This window comes from Panthera tigris, chromosome A2 (assembly GCF_018350195.1).
Source record: "Panthera tigris isolate Pti1 chromosome A2, P.tigris_Pti1_mat1.1, whole genome shotgun sequence".
Taxonomy (NCBI): domain Eukaryota; kingdom Metazoa; phylum Chordata; class Mammalia; order Carnivora; family Felidae; genus Panthera; species Panthera tigris.
This window is the reverse complement of record NC_056661.1, coordinates 108,160,492-108,173,522: the sequence shown is the minus strand read 5'-3', so window position 1 is coordinate 108,173,522 and position 13,031 is coordinate 108,160,492. Positions and strand designations below refer to the sequence as shown.

Here is a 13,031-nt window from a genome sequence, read left to right as displayed (position 1 = left end):
GTCTTTTTCTGTAAGTTGTGAACATATTTCTCTAACATGTACATTTGTGCCTGCTTCTGCTTTTTAATTACCATAAAGTAGATATGATTTACCTGATTTGAGAGCGTGGGATTGTGAGTATATTCTGCAGAAAGAGAGTGAGTGAAAAAGTTGAACTCAGAAATGTTAAATCATAATTTTCTAAACTGGGTATCATGGAATATTCTTGAAGATAGTAAGTTTTGGGAAAAGGCCTCATGGTAAAATATATTTGGGAAATTCTAGGCATAATATTCCTTATTTGAATATTTAAAGTGGATATTAGTAACCAAGGCCTGATGCAAAGTTGCTAAACTTTAACCTAGCATTTCCCAAACTTATTTGCATGAGGAGCATATTCTGTGGATCATAGCTAGTAATATCGTGAGAAACAAGTACATTTTTGCAGAAGAAACCAGTGGACCTCTAGATAATTTTATCGATTTACTTTAACTTTTTATTTCAGCTAGTTACAGACAAGATATGCAGAGGTGAGTAGTGGGGACAAGTAACAATGAAGGCAATCTTGCATACTTAGCTGGAGAATAGAAATGTACTTAAGTTTTGCTAAGCTGTATCATTAGCCATATCTTTTATATATAATGAGGAATTAATAAGTTGACAAAATTAAATGTTTATTTATGCTATAGAACTTTAAGAATGTAGTCAATTTGTTCTTAATGCTTTGCACAGTTCTACACATACGGCAGTTGTTAATGTGTGTGTGTAACAGATTAATGCATTTTATAAACTTTCATAGAGCTTATCACTGGGAAGAAAGAAAGCTATAGGAAACTGAAATAGAATTTTGAGCTCCTGTGTTTGGTTATGCAACCATTTCTAGGTTGGTAAATTCAGGAAAAGGTATTGAACTCTTTTGAACACTTGAGAAATAAACACATACGTATATGGTTACTTTATAACAAATCAAGAACAGATGGGAAAAGGACAGTCTTTCCAATAAATTGTGTTGGTGAAGCTAGACAGCCATGTGTTTATGGAGGAAACTGGACCAGTATCTTACACCATACACAAAAAATAACTTAAAAATGGAATAAATACTTGAACATAATAACTGAAACCATAAAACTTCAACCATACATAGGTGGTAGGCTCCTTGACGTTGATCGGGGGCAATGATGGTTTTTTGGTTTGGTTTTGTTTTTTTGCATCTGACACCAAAAATAAGGACAACAGATAAGTGAGACTACATCAAACTGAAATCTGTATCTCTGAGGGATTGGTTGTAATAATTCCATTTTCATTCATGATTTTATCTATTTGGGTCATCTCCCTTTTCTTTTTGAGAAGCCTGGCTAGAGGTTTGTCAATTTTGTCTATTTTTTCAAAAAAACAACTCTTGGTTTCGTTGATCTGCTCTACCGTTTTTTTAGATTCTATATTGTTTATTTCTGCTCTGATCTTTATTATTTCTCTTCTTCTGCTGGGTTTAGGCTGCCTTTGCTGTTCTGCTTCTATTTCCTTTAGGTGTGCTGTTAGATTTTGTATTTGGGATTTTTCTTGTTTCTTGAGATAGGCCTGGATTGCAATGTATTTTCCTCTCAGGACTGCCTTCGCTGCGTCCCAAAGCATTTGGATTGTTGTATTTTCATTTTCGTTTGTTTCCATATATTTTTTAATTTCTTCTCTAATTGCCTGGTTGACCCACTCATTCGTTAATAGGGTGTTCTTTAACCTCCACGCTTTTGGAGGTTTTCCAGACTTTTTCCTGTGGTTGATTTCAAGCTTCATAGCATTGTGGTCTGAAAGTATGCATGGTATAATTTCAATTCTTGTAAACTTATGAAGGGCTGTTTTGTGACCCAGTATATGATCTATCTTGGAGAATGTTCCATGTGCACTCGAGAAGAAAGTATATTCTGTTGCTTTGGGATGCAGAGTTCTAAATATATCTGTCAAGTCCATCTGATCCAATGTATCATTCAGGGCCCTTGTTGCTTTATTGACTGTGTGTCTAGATGATCTATCCATTTCTGTAAGTGGGGTGTTAAAGTCCCCTGTAATGACCACATTCTTATCAATAAGGTTGCTTATGTTTATGAGTAATTGTTTTATATATCTGGGGGCTCCGGTATTCGGCGCATAGACATTTATAATTGTTAGCTCTTCCTGATGGATAGACCCTGTGATTATTATATAATGCCCTTCTTCATCTCTTGTTACAGCCTTTAATTTAAAGTCTAGTTTGTCTGATATAAGTATGGCTACTCCAGCTTTCTTTTGGCTTCCAGTAGCATGATAAATAGTTCTTCATCCCCTCACTCTCAATCTAAAGGTGTCCTCAGATCTAAAATGAGTCTCTTGTAGACAGCAAATAGATGGGTCTTGTTTTTTTATCCATTCTGATACCCTATGTCTTTTGGTTGGTGCATTTAATCCATTTACATTCAGTGTTATTATAGAAAGATATGGGTTTAGAGTCATTGTGATGTCTGTATGTTTTATGCTTGTAGTGATGTCTCTGGTACTTTGTCTCACAGGATCCCCCTTAGGATCTCTTGTAGGGCTGGTTTAGTGGTGACAAATTACTTCAGTTTTTGTTTGTTTGGGAAGACCTTTATCTCTCCTTCTATTCTAAATGACAGACTTGCTGGATAAAGGATTCTCGGCTGCATATTTTTTCTGTTTAGCACACTGAAGATATCATGCCAAGCCTTTCTGGCCTGCCAAGTTTCAAAGGAGAGATCAGTCACGAGTCTTATAGGTCTCCCTTTATATGTGAGGGCACGTTTATCCCTTGCTGCTTTCAGAATTTTCTCTTTATCCTTGTATTTTGCCAGTTTCACTATGATATGTCGTGCAGAAGATCGATTCAAGTTACGTCTGAAGGGAGTTCTCTGTGCCTCTTGGATTTCAATGCCTTTTTTCTTCCCCAGTTCAGGGAAGTTCTCAGCTATAATTTCTTCAAGTACCCCTTCAGCACCTTTCCCTCTCTCTTCCTCCTCTGGGATACCAATTATGCGTAGATTATTTCTTTTTAGTGTATCACTTAGTTCTCTAATTTTTCTCAAACTGAAATCTGTATCTACACTCTGAAGGAAAGAAATCAAAATACAAGTTACCGAATGGGAGGACATACTTAAAAATCTTCTTTCTGATAAGGGGTTTATGTCAAAAATATACAAAGAACTCCTACAAATCAATAGAGAAATAGCTAAAAAAACAGGCACATAATCTGAATACATTTTTTCAAGAACACCTGCAGCTGACCAACAGGTACATAAAAACATGCTCACCTTCACCAGTCAGGGAAATGCATATCAGAACCACAATGAGATCTCCTCTCAACACCTGTCAGAAGGCAGAGTATCAAAAAGCCAAGAAATAACAAGTGTTGGTGAGAATGTGGAATAGAGGGAACCATCCTGCAGTGTTGATGGAGTCTAACTTGGTGCGGCCATCCTGGAAAATCGTGTGGAGGTTTCTCAATTAAAGAACTGCCATGATTCAGCACTTCCACTTCTGGATATCTATTAAAAGAAAAGGAAAACTCTCAAAAAGATATCTGTGCACCTACATTCAAGGCAGCATTATTTGCAATAGCCAACATAGGGAAACAACCAAAGTGCCAATAGACGGTGAATAAAGAAAATATCTCTTATGTGGAGTCTTAACAACAAAACTCAAGTTCATGGGTACAGAGAAGAGATTAGTGGTTGCCAGAGGTAGGAAGTGAGGGGTGGGTGGGAGAAATGAGTAAAGGGGGTCAAAAGGTAAAAAGAAAGAAATTTAAAAAAACCCAGTCAACCAAAATAGACATCACCAAATCCATATACAAGAAGTCCTTAATTTGATTCCATATATCTTTCTAATGTTTCGTTAGCTGATTTTCTAAGACATGATAAATTACAATTTTTTAAAAAAAAATTACTGCAGAAAAACTGTTGTCAGAAAATCCAAAGGGTAAAAATTCGGCATTTCAAAGGCATATGAATTATACTAAATTTTAGTAAGAATATGTTTGATGTTTTTGAAATACACTTTGAAAATAGATCACTTCTTGAAGGTGTTTAGTATTCAAAATTTCTTGCCCCTTTTTTCAAATTCATAGTAACATAAGGAAGGAAGTAATCTGTAAAAGACTAAAATCATGATCTTACAAGTCTCTAATCACTTCCAGTGCTAAATTCATTATAGCCTGGACCTTGAATAAACCTGACTTGTCTCTTAGATATTAATTGCTGATTAAAATGGTGTGTGTGTATAGATGTATCTATAGATCTATACAGATCTATAGATATACCTGTATCTAGATCTATATAGATATCTATATAGATACACACACACTACTGCGTGTATATACACACATACACACACACACTAAATTTTTTACAGTTTTTGGACAAATGATCATTTTCTATTATGCTGCCAAGTCCACCATATATTATCAATGTATTTTAGAAAGAGTAAGTATTGGGCACCTGGGTGGTTCAGTTGGTTAAGCATCTGTCTTTGCCTCAGGTCATGCTCTCCTGGTTTGTGAACTTGAGCCCTGCTTCAGGTGAACCCTGCTTCTTTCTCTCCCTCTCTGACTCTCGTGGGATGCTCTTTCTCTCTCTGTCTGCCCCTGGCTCACTTGTGCCCCCCCCCAAAAAAAAAATTAGGTACCATTCCTTTGGATGTTGGTTGAATAGTAGATGTATTGTACACATTTATTTATAGTTAAAAATGGACTCTTTTGAACCTCAGATTATATATATTTATATAAAATATAAAAATATAAAAATACATTAAAAAAATATAAAAACCTGTGTTGTAAAGTTGAACCTTAAGTGATTTTGTGAATGATAATGTTTCTGGCTAGAATTCTAGTTTTTTGAAGTTTGCCATAGTGGGGTTATAGTGTGTCTTAATTATTTTAATGATTGAAGTGCAGGTATTTTATACAAGTTGTCTAGAAAGCTAGTAGGAAAGGATCCACTTTGCCTTCTGTGGCCTGCAGTGTGTACTGTGTTATTGGAGGGTTGGCAGGCTATCATGTTAAAAAGAACCCCAGATTACTGTTTTCTCCTTCAAAACACAATAGTGAGGATTTCATCAACAAAATTGTAGGTGGAGAGTTACACATGTGTGATTCTTAAAAAGAAAGCAAGAATTTTTTAATTTGTTTCCAAATTATTATGACATAATCTAGGTGCAGTACTCTATAGTGCTTCTGACAGGATTTGAAACAAGATTGGTGGTATTTTGAATGTAGTGTATTTAGATTTTTCTGCATTTGATCAGAGTATTTGCACAATGAAATGTCCAGGATATATAAAGCGTTCAGTTAGAAATTAAGGCGGGATTCTAGAATCGTTCAGGAGACTCAGTAAAGTAAAAAAAAAAAAAAAAAAAAAAAAAAAAACAACAAAAAAACAAAAAACAAACAAAAAACCCTCAAGGTATCCTGGACAAATTGGCGGACATTTTCTCCCACTAAGAGTGCAGTGAGTGTGGTTAAAATTACTGTCCTAAGGTACAATATGTATGTAGTTTTTGAAAATAGATGAGAGAAGTTGTAACAGGAAGCCTCTCTTTGAGCTTTATGGAAACAGAGAAGAGACTAAAATTAGGCCAAGTGTGCATTAGCCTTAGGCAAAGGCATGTGTGGTGGTGAAGATGGCCTAGGATTTTGTAGCAAGTCAGTGATGGAACACACCCTTGTCAGCTGTGTTGAACTTCCACTTCTGTGTAAGGCAGGGTAGAATGAGTGTATGTTGCACATTGCCCCTTTATTGCTGAGCCAAGGAGCTTCCCCTTCCTCCTTAGTGCATGTATTGATAAATTATATGTAGATAAGGGTATACACACACTGATATAAATATACTGACATAAAAATTTCAAGACAAATACACCGTTTACCTTAGGAAGTGTTTGAATGAAATGAATGTATGAAAGAAAGAGTATTTTACCCTGTGGAGAGCAATGCTGGTCTCCAGAAGCTATTTCCTTTGAGTTACTTTTTTTTTTTTTTTTTTTTTGTCTGCACAACATGCAGTCTGAGCCACAGTGTTCAAGGTTACTTGACACCTTTTATGTTAGCCACCTTCCCTTATTTTTCTCCAAGGCTGTGATCCTTTTGAAGATAGCTAATTTCATGTGGAGTGAATTGGAGCCCTTCCTTGGTAGGGTCCCTTCCCTAAGACAAGAAAACACACACACACACACACACACACACACACACACACACACACACAGAAACTTCAAGGTAACCTGGCTATGTGTGTATGTGACAACATCCCTCACGACTTGTAACATGAGATCACTTAATCAGACTGCATGTTTGTGTGTATTACCATATATGGGAGACAAAGAACTAGGGAATATATTAAAAACTCTGCCATATGGCGTTCGGGGCTCAGTTTAGGGCTCAGCCCGACTGAGCCGTGCTGGCACGAATCAAGTTGCTTCCTGGAAAAAGGAAAACCTTGATGTCACAACTCTGTGTGAGAATCTTGCTACATCCCCACTATTGGAAATGAGAAAGGAAGACTATTTCTCTCAGGGAGGTGATTGAAAGGGTGCATAGAAATATTTCTACTTTTTGAGGAAAAAAGGGACAAAGTTAAAAACATGAAAATGAATTTGAATGCCCTACTCCTGGCACTTACTTTGACTTTATTTCAACCTAGAAAGACAAAAAGATTCTAACTCTTATTTTTCTTTTACATTGTGACAAGGCAATCAGAAATGGCACTGTCTGGGGGAAATATAGGGGCTTTTTCATGATTTGGTAGTTTTCAGGCACTAGACAAAATTAGTCCCCCAAAGTTTCATCAGGAAGAAAGTTTTATATCTTTTTGCTGTGCATTTGCATGATCAAGAAAGATAGTTTCTAGTTTTCAGGGAAATCACTCAAATCTTTCACAAGCACACTTTATGGAAAAAGATCACACAACATAAACTCCTCAAGATTGGGGTAAGAACTCTTCTGGTATGTTTTGAATTTGTTTCTCTCTCTCTCCTAACCTCAAAACATAACACATAAAACAGTTAATATGTAATGAATGAAATGTATAAAAATATATAAATGACATATATTAAGATTGGTAAGTTTATTCTGAGAATATTTTTTCATCTTTTATGTGATCCCAATGCCTAAAAAGTAAGATAATTTTAGCTCATACAGGACTTGATTGGTCTTAAATCTTCCCATGTGAGAATTCTGTAGAGAAATAGTACCTCTGTGATGAGTGATGAGTAGGGCAGATGATTTTTCTTGATTCCATGACATCTACATTTTAAGAGAGATTTCTTTCTTTAGTATCTACATATATTTCCTCCTCTTGATATTTTCACAATGAAAACTAATTAGTTGTTTTTTTGTTTGTTTTTTTTTTTACTTTTTTTATTTAATTTAGGCCTGTGTCTGTTAGATGTCTGTTTCATATGAAAATCCTTCTGGGGGACAGAGTGTGTTTTTGCTCACACTGAATATCAGAGAATAACTGTCAACACTCGGGAAATAATGATTATTAATCAAGAAGGGAATGCATTTCCTTCAGAAGACTGAGACCTGGCAGTGGGTAGGAGTCCTCTGTTCTCAGTATTCTCTCTCAGCTTTTTTTTTCCCTTTAGTTTTTCTTAGTTAAAATATATTCCACATCTTTTTTATGAAAGACTACTCTTAGACCATGTTTTTTTTTTAGCATAAAGACTAAATTTCGAACAGTTTTTGGACAGATGATCATTTTCCATTATGTTTCCTATGCACCATATATTACCAACATAGTGTTCTAAAAAGAGTAAGTACCATTCCTTTTGATGTTGGTTGTATAGTAGATGTATTGTACACATGTATTTATAGTTAAAAATGAAATCCTTGAACCTGAGACTATATAAGGCACTCTAAACCACTTAGCATGGTGGAAGATTCTAGAAGTTCATGCCGAAGTTAAGCTGATATGGCGGATTTCACATGTATTGTGAAAGAGTTGCCAGAGTTCACTCTTGGAGGGTTTCAGTGTGATATTTGAAATATTGTTTTGGGAAAGATTTTTGGATCGTGACCATATTTACAAACAGCAGTGATGTTGTTACAATTACACAGTCACCAGTTTTGTAGGAGAATTTTGAGGTGAATTGCCTCTATTAACAATTCTTCCTGTTCCTTTAACTTCCCAGTGTTCAGGGTATCTCCCTGACTATCTCTTGGTTTTGCAAAGAAAGGAGACTTCAGGTTTTCCAAGACAGACTCTAAGTTTCTGGAGAAATGGAATTGGTAACTGGCAAGTTGTTGACACATTTGTTAGAACTAGGCTTTTTGTTGCTTTATGATTAATCCATTTTTTCCTATTCCTCTGCTTAATTTATGATTTCTGTTTCCTGTAACTTGAGTTTTACTTGCCATATCTCTTCCGCTGTAAGAACAATGTGTGCCATTGTAGGTTTGGCTTCCTTTCACAGCTTGCAGATTGTTTTGTTATGTCGTAGTTCAAATTTCTTGCAGATGGAATGTGATTTACTCCGCTTTATTTATTCATCCAGACCATAAGCCACAGATCATCTGATAGATTGGCTACTCTGGTGATAGGTCCTGATGCAATAGACCAAACACCAGAATGGGGTTGGAGAGGGAAGAAATGACAGGAAATAAAACATGGTTGATGCCTCTTTACCATGGACTGTAGATTAGGCATTTTCCTTAAAAAAAAAAAAAAAAAAAAAAAAGGCGGGGGGGGGGGGGTAGGCAGGGTAAGTATCTGATACATGTACTATAAACTTAAAACAATTTCAAGTAGAGGCACCTGTGTAGCTCAGTTGGTTGAATGTCCATCTCTGGGTTTCAGCTGGGGTCATGATCTCAAGGTCATGGGATAGAGCCCTGCATCAGGCTCTGTGCTGAGTGTGGAGCCTGCTTAAGATACTCTCTTTCTCCACACGGTCACTCTAAGTTAGTACCTGCGCCTGGAATGGGGCCACAACCTTAGTGCGTCGGCCACCCACCACCACCTCTGGACCATGGACCCCTGCAAAGTGAGCGAGCTTCAGGCCTTCGTGAAAATGTGTAAGCAGGATCCGAGTGTTCTGCACACCAAGGAAATGTGCTTCCTGCAGGAGTGGGTAGAGAGCATGGAGGGTAAAATACCACCTGTTACTCATAAAACTAAATCAGAAGACAATATCAAGGGAGAAAAAACAGATAGTAAGAAGGTGGAGGAAAACATAAAGACAGATGAACCATCAAGTGAGGAAAGTGATCTAGAAACTGACAGTGAAGGTGTGATTGAACCAGATACTGATTCCCATCAAGAAATGCGAGATGAAAATGTAGAGATAACTGAGGAAATGATGGATCAGGCAAATGATAAAAAAGTGGCTGCCATCGATGCCCTAAATGATGTTGAACTACGGAATGCCATTGACTTGTTCATGGATGCCATCAAACTGAATCCTCTCTTGGCCATTCTATATGCCAAGAGAGCCAGTGTCTTCATTAAATTACAGAAGCCATCTGCTGCCATCTGAGACTGTGACAGAACTATTGAAATAAATCCTGATTCAGCTCAGCCTTACAAGGGGCGAGGGAAAGCACACTGACTTCTGGGCCATTGGGAAGAAGCAGCACATGATCTTGCCCTTGCTTGTAAACTGGATTTTGATGAAGATGCTCGTGCAATGTTGGAAGAAGTTCAACCAAGGGCCCAGAAAATTGCTGAACATCGGAGAAAGTGTGACCAAAAACGTGAAGAGCGAGAGATCAAAGAAAGAATAGAAAGGGTTAAGAAGGCCGGGAAGAACATGAGAGAGCCCAGAGGGAGGAAAAAGGCAGACAAATCAGGAGCTCAGTATGACTCTTTCCCAGGTGGCTTTCCTGGGGGAATGCCTGGTAATTTTCCTGGAGGCATGCCTGGAATGGGGGTGGGGGAGGGAGGAATGCCTGGAATGGCAGGAATGCCTGGGCTGAATGAAATTCTTAGTGACCCAGAGGTTCTTGCAGCCATGCAGGATCCAGAAGTTATGGTGGCCTTCCAGGATGTGGCCCAGAACCCAGCAAATATGTCAAAATATCAGAGTAGCCCAAAGGTTATGAATCTCATCGTAAATTGTCAGCCAAATTTGGAGGTCAAGCATAATGCCTTTCTGACAAAGCCCATGCTGAAGGAAAAGCAACTTAGATCACCTATTGGATGTGACAGTAATACAAACCAGTGTATCTCTGATGTTCTCATGGAGAAAGCTGGGGTGCTGTGAAGATAATCCCTACCCCTCTGCCCCGCATGCAACTGAAACATTATACAGTGATTTACCATTAGGGTTTTCATTCAGATGATGTTTTCCTACTAGGAATTACAAACTTTAAACACTTTTTAATCCTTAAAAATATTTAAAAACATATTAAAAGGGTGTGTTAATTCCTACATTTTTCTTTACTAATCATTGCAGTTTTTTTCTTCCTTTGGATTAATTGGGCAAGGAAGATACGTCAGTATGGAAGATTTATTGCTCAGTTTGAGTGAAATAAAAGCTTATTAGCAAGAGGCAAATATCACATTTAAATAGATGAAGTTGGAGATGGGTATATGGTTACTGAGACATTTTGACTTGTCTTTTTAAATGCTTTATTTTTTAAACATGATTTATTTCATTAAAACCATTGGGACCACCAGTATTGGGTAGGACCTGGATAGGAGCCGAAAGTTCTTGGCAGGGCAGCAGCAACCTTTCTCCTTTAATATAGCATGCATACTTGTGCAGATGCATTTAAATCTTACCTGTGGTGAAGGGATGATTTTTATAATGCTGCAGTAGAGTTGGATTACTTAGCTGTGTTCTTCTGTGATACCGAAAATAAACGTTTCGTATTATTTCCACACACACGCACAAAAGATACTCTTTCTCTGTCTCTCTTTTCCCTCCCTCCCTCCCCCTGCTCCCAGCTGCTGCCCAGCTCCCCTGCTCGTGTGCTCTCTTTCTCCCTAAAATTAAGAATGAAATAAAAATCTTAAAACAATTTCAAGTACACAGTATTTCACTTGATGATGTCCTCAGAAAAATTCAGGCAAAAACTGAAAATCTTCTATTGTTGTAGGTATTTTCACTACTAAGATAAAAATGAGTATGACATTAAAATTGTTGTTTGACAACTCAGTTGTTGTATCATGGACAGTTTACTCAAGGAAAATGAGGTTAGAGATTGTGTATTAGTGTACTTTGAGGCTTTGTTACTAGTGGTACAAATTTTATTTGCTCCATCTATGCTAGAGACAAGGGCTAGTGTAGCATATGAAATGCAAGGGTCTCAGTACATCAAAGGCTGGTGGCCAAAGTTAGGTGTAATGGTCTGGAGCAGTTGTTGTTTGCCAGGGGCATACTCTGCTCATCCAGGATGGAATTCATACAACATACAGAGGATGCGCAGAAAGTGACCTATCTATCGGGCTGTGTTCTCACTCACTTGCTTTATACTTTTTGATTAAAAAACAAAACACACACACACAAAAACCCTCCTTGTGGCTAATGGGATTTATTAAGTTCCTCAGAATAACTTGTTACCTATTACAGAGGAAATACTGAAATCCAGGTGTTCCTAGATAACTTTCCAGTGTATCCAGATCATCTTGCTATAATGGATCCTCACCAGTCTGTAACTGCACTATGAAGTTCATCCTGTCCAGGTACCACAGTTTTAGCTCTCTGTGGATGAGGGACAGGTGTGCAGGTCTTAATTCTTTCTCTATGCGGCAAGGCTTTTGTGTACATGTGTGTTAATATGCATGTTTGATAAAATATATTCCTTAGCATGTATTACATATATTTGATAGATTGTTTTAAAAGAAAATAGGTCTTTAATCTTGTCTTTATCATCCAGCTTAAGAAATAAAACATTGCTGGTATTTTACTTGATGTCTTCAGTATTCTCCTTTTTGTTTTCATCCTTGTCCTGCGTTCCCTTCGCTCCTATTTTAATTTTGTGCTAATAATTTTCTTGTCTACCTCTACAGTCTTAACAAATAACTAGAGTTTCCTAAAATTACTTGGTTATGAATATATGTATGAAGAGAGTCTTACTGGTAATATTTCTGCATGACTTTTGGTAGACATTATTGAGACTCCTTCTGCATATATTTGTAGTTTATTACTTAGAGTTGCTTGCTGTATTATAGAACAGTCATTAAAGTCTTCCTAGTTGTCGGTAAATTTCAGAAAACTTTTCCAACAACTTAGTTTGCCATAGCTATATCCATGGTGTGTAATAAACCATCCAAGAACATGGTAGTTCCACGTTAATTTATGCTCATGTGCCTGTGGGTTAGCTGAGCTTCTGATATGGACTTGGCTAGATAGCTCTGTTTTGGGGTAGCTCTGCCTCACACTGCAGGTGTATATACACTGGACAGTTTTCCATGCTTTGCCTTTCTTTGATCAGCAGTTTATTCCAGGTATGTTCTTTTATGGAAGTGACAAAGGTATAAGAGAGTGGTAAGCTGCAAGGTTTTTTAAAGGTTAGATTTACAACCTTTGCAACTGCGACATGGTCACTTCTCCTTTTGGATAGTACAAATCACGTGGCCAAATGTGTAGTGAATTCATTTTCCCCATTCCCAGGCTTAGCCATCATGGATCTGTTTTCTGCCTGTATAGTTTTTCACCTTGTAGCAGTCTTAAAAATGGAATCCTAGAGGTGTAGTCTTCTGTGTGTGGCTTATTAGTTTAAAACATAATGATTTTGAAATTCATTCACATTGTCGAACAGATCATTTTTTTGTTCCATCTCTGTGGCCTACTGTTGAGGCAGATTTCATTCCTACTCTTAGTTATGACTTGTTTCATGATCGAAGGATGTAGATTAGAAAGAACAGAGTAGTTTCCTAGATCATGTGTCAGTTGAGAGTTAGTGCTGAGGAAACTAAATTGCAAAGTGAAAGACTGTAAAGGGGTGAAACTATCATGGGAGATAAGAGTGAACTAGAGAGAGGACTAAAGATAATAAATTACAAGGAGTGTATTTTTTTTTAAATGTTTATTCTTGAGAGAGAGGCAGAGTGCGAGTGGGGAAGGACAGAGAG

General features: G+C 37.3%; 1 protein-coding gene and 1 pseudogene across 1 annotated transcript in view; both read left to right on the top strand.

The window, feature by feature from the left end:
• CRPPA (CDP-L-ribitol pyrophosphorylase A) overlaps positions 1–13,031 on the top strand; it is a 314,810-nt gene that overhangs the window by 79,168 nt on the left and 222,611 nt on the right. The window lies entirely within an intron of this gene.
• On the top strand, positions 8,866–10,097 carry LOC102951880 (annotated as a pseudogene).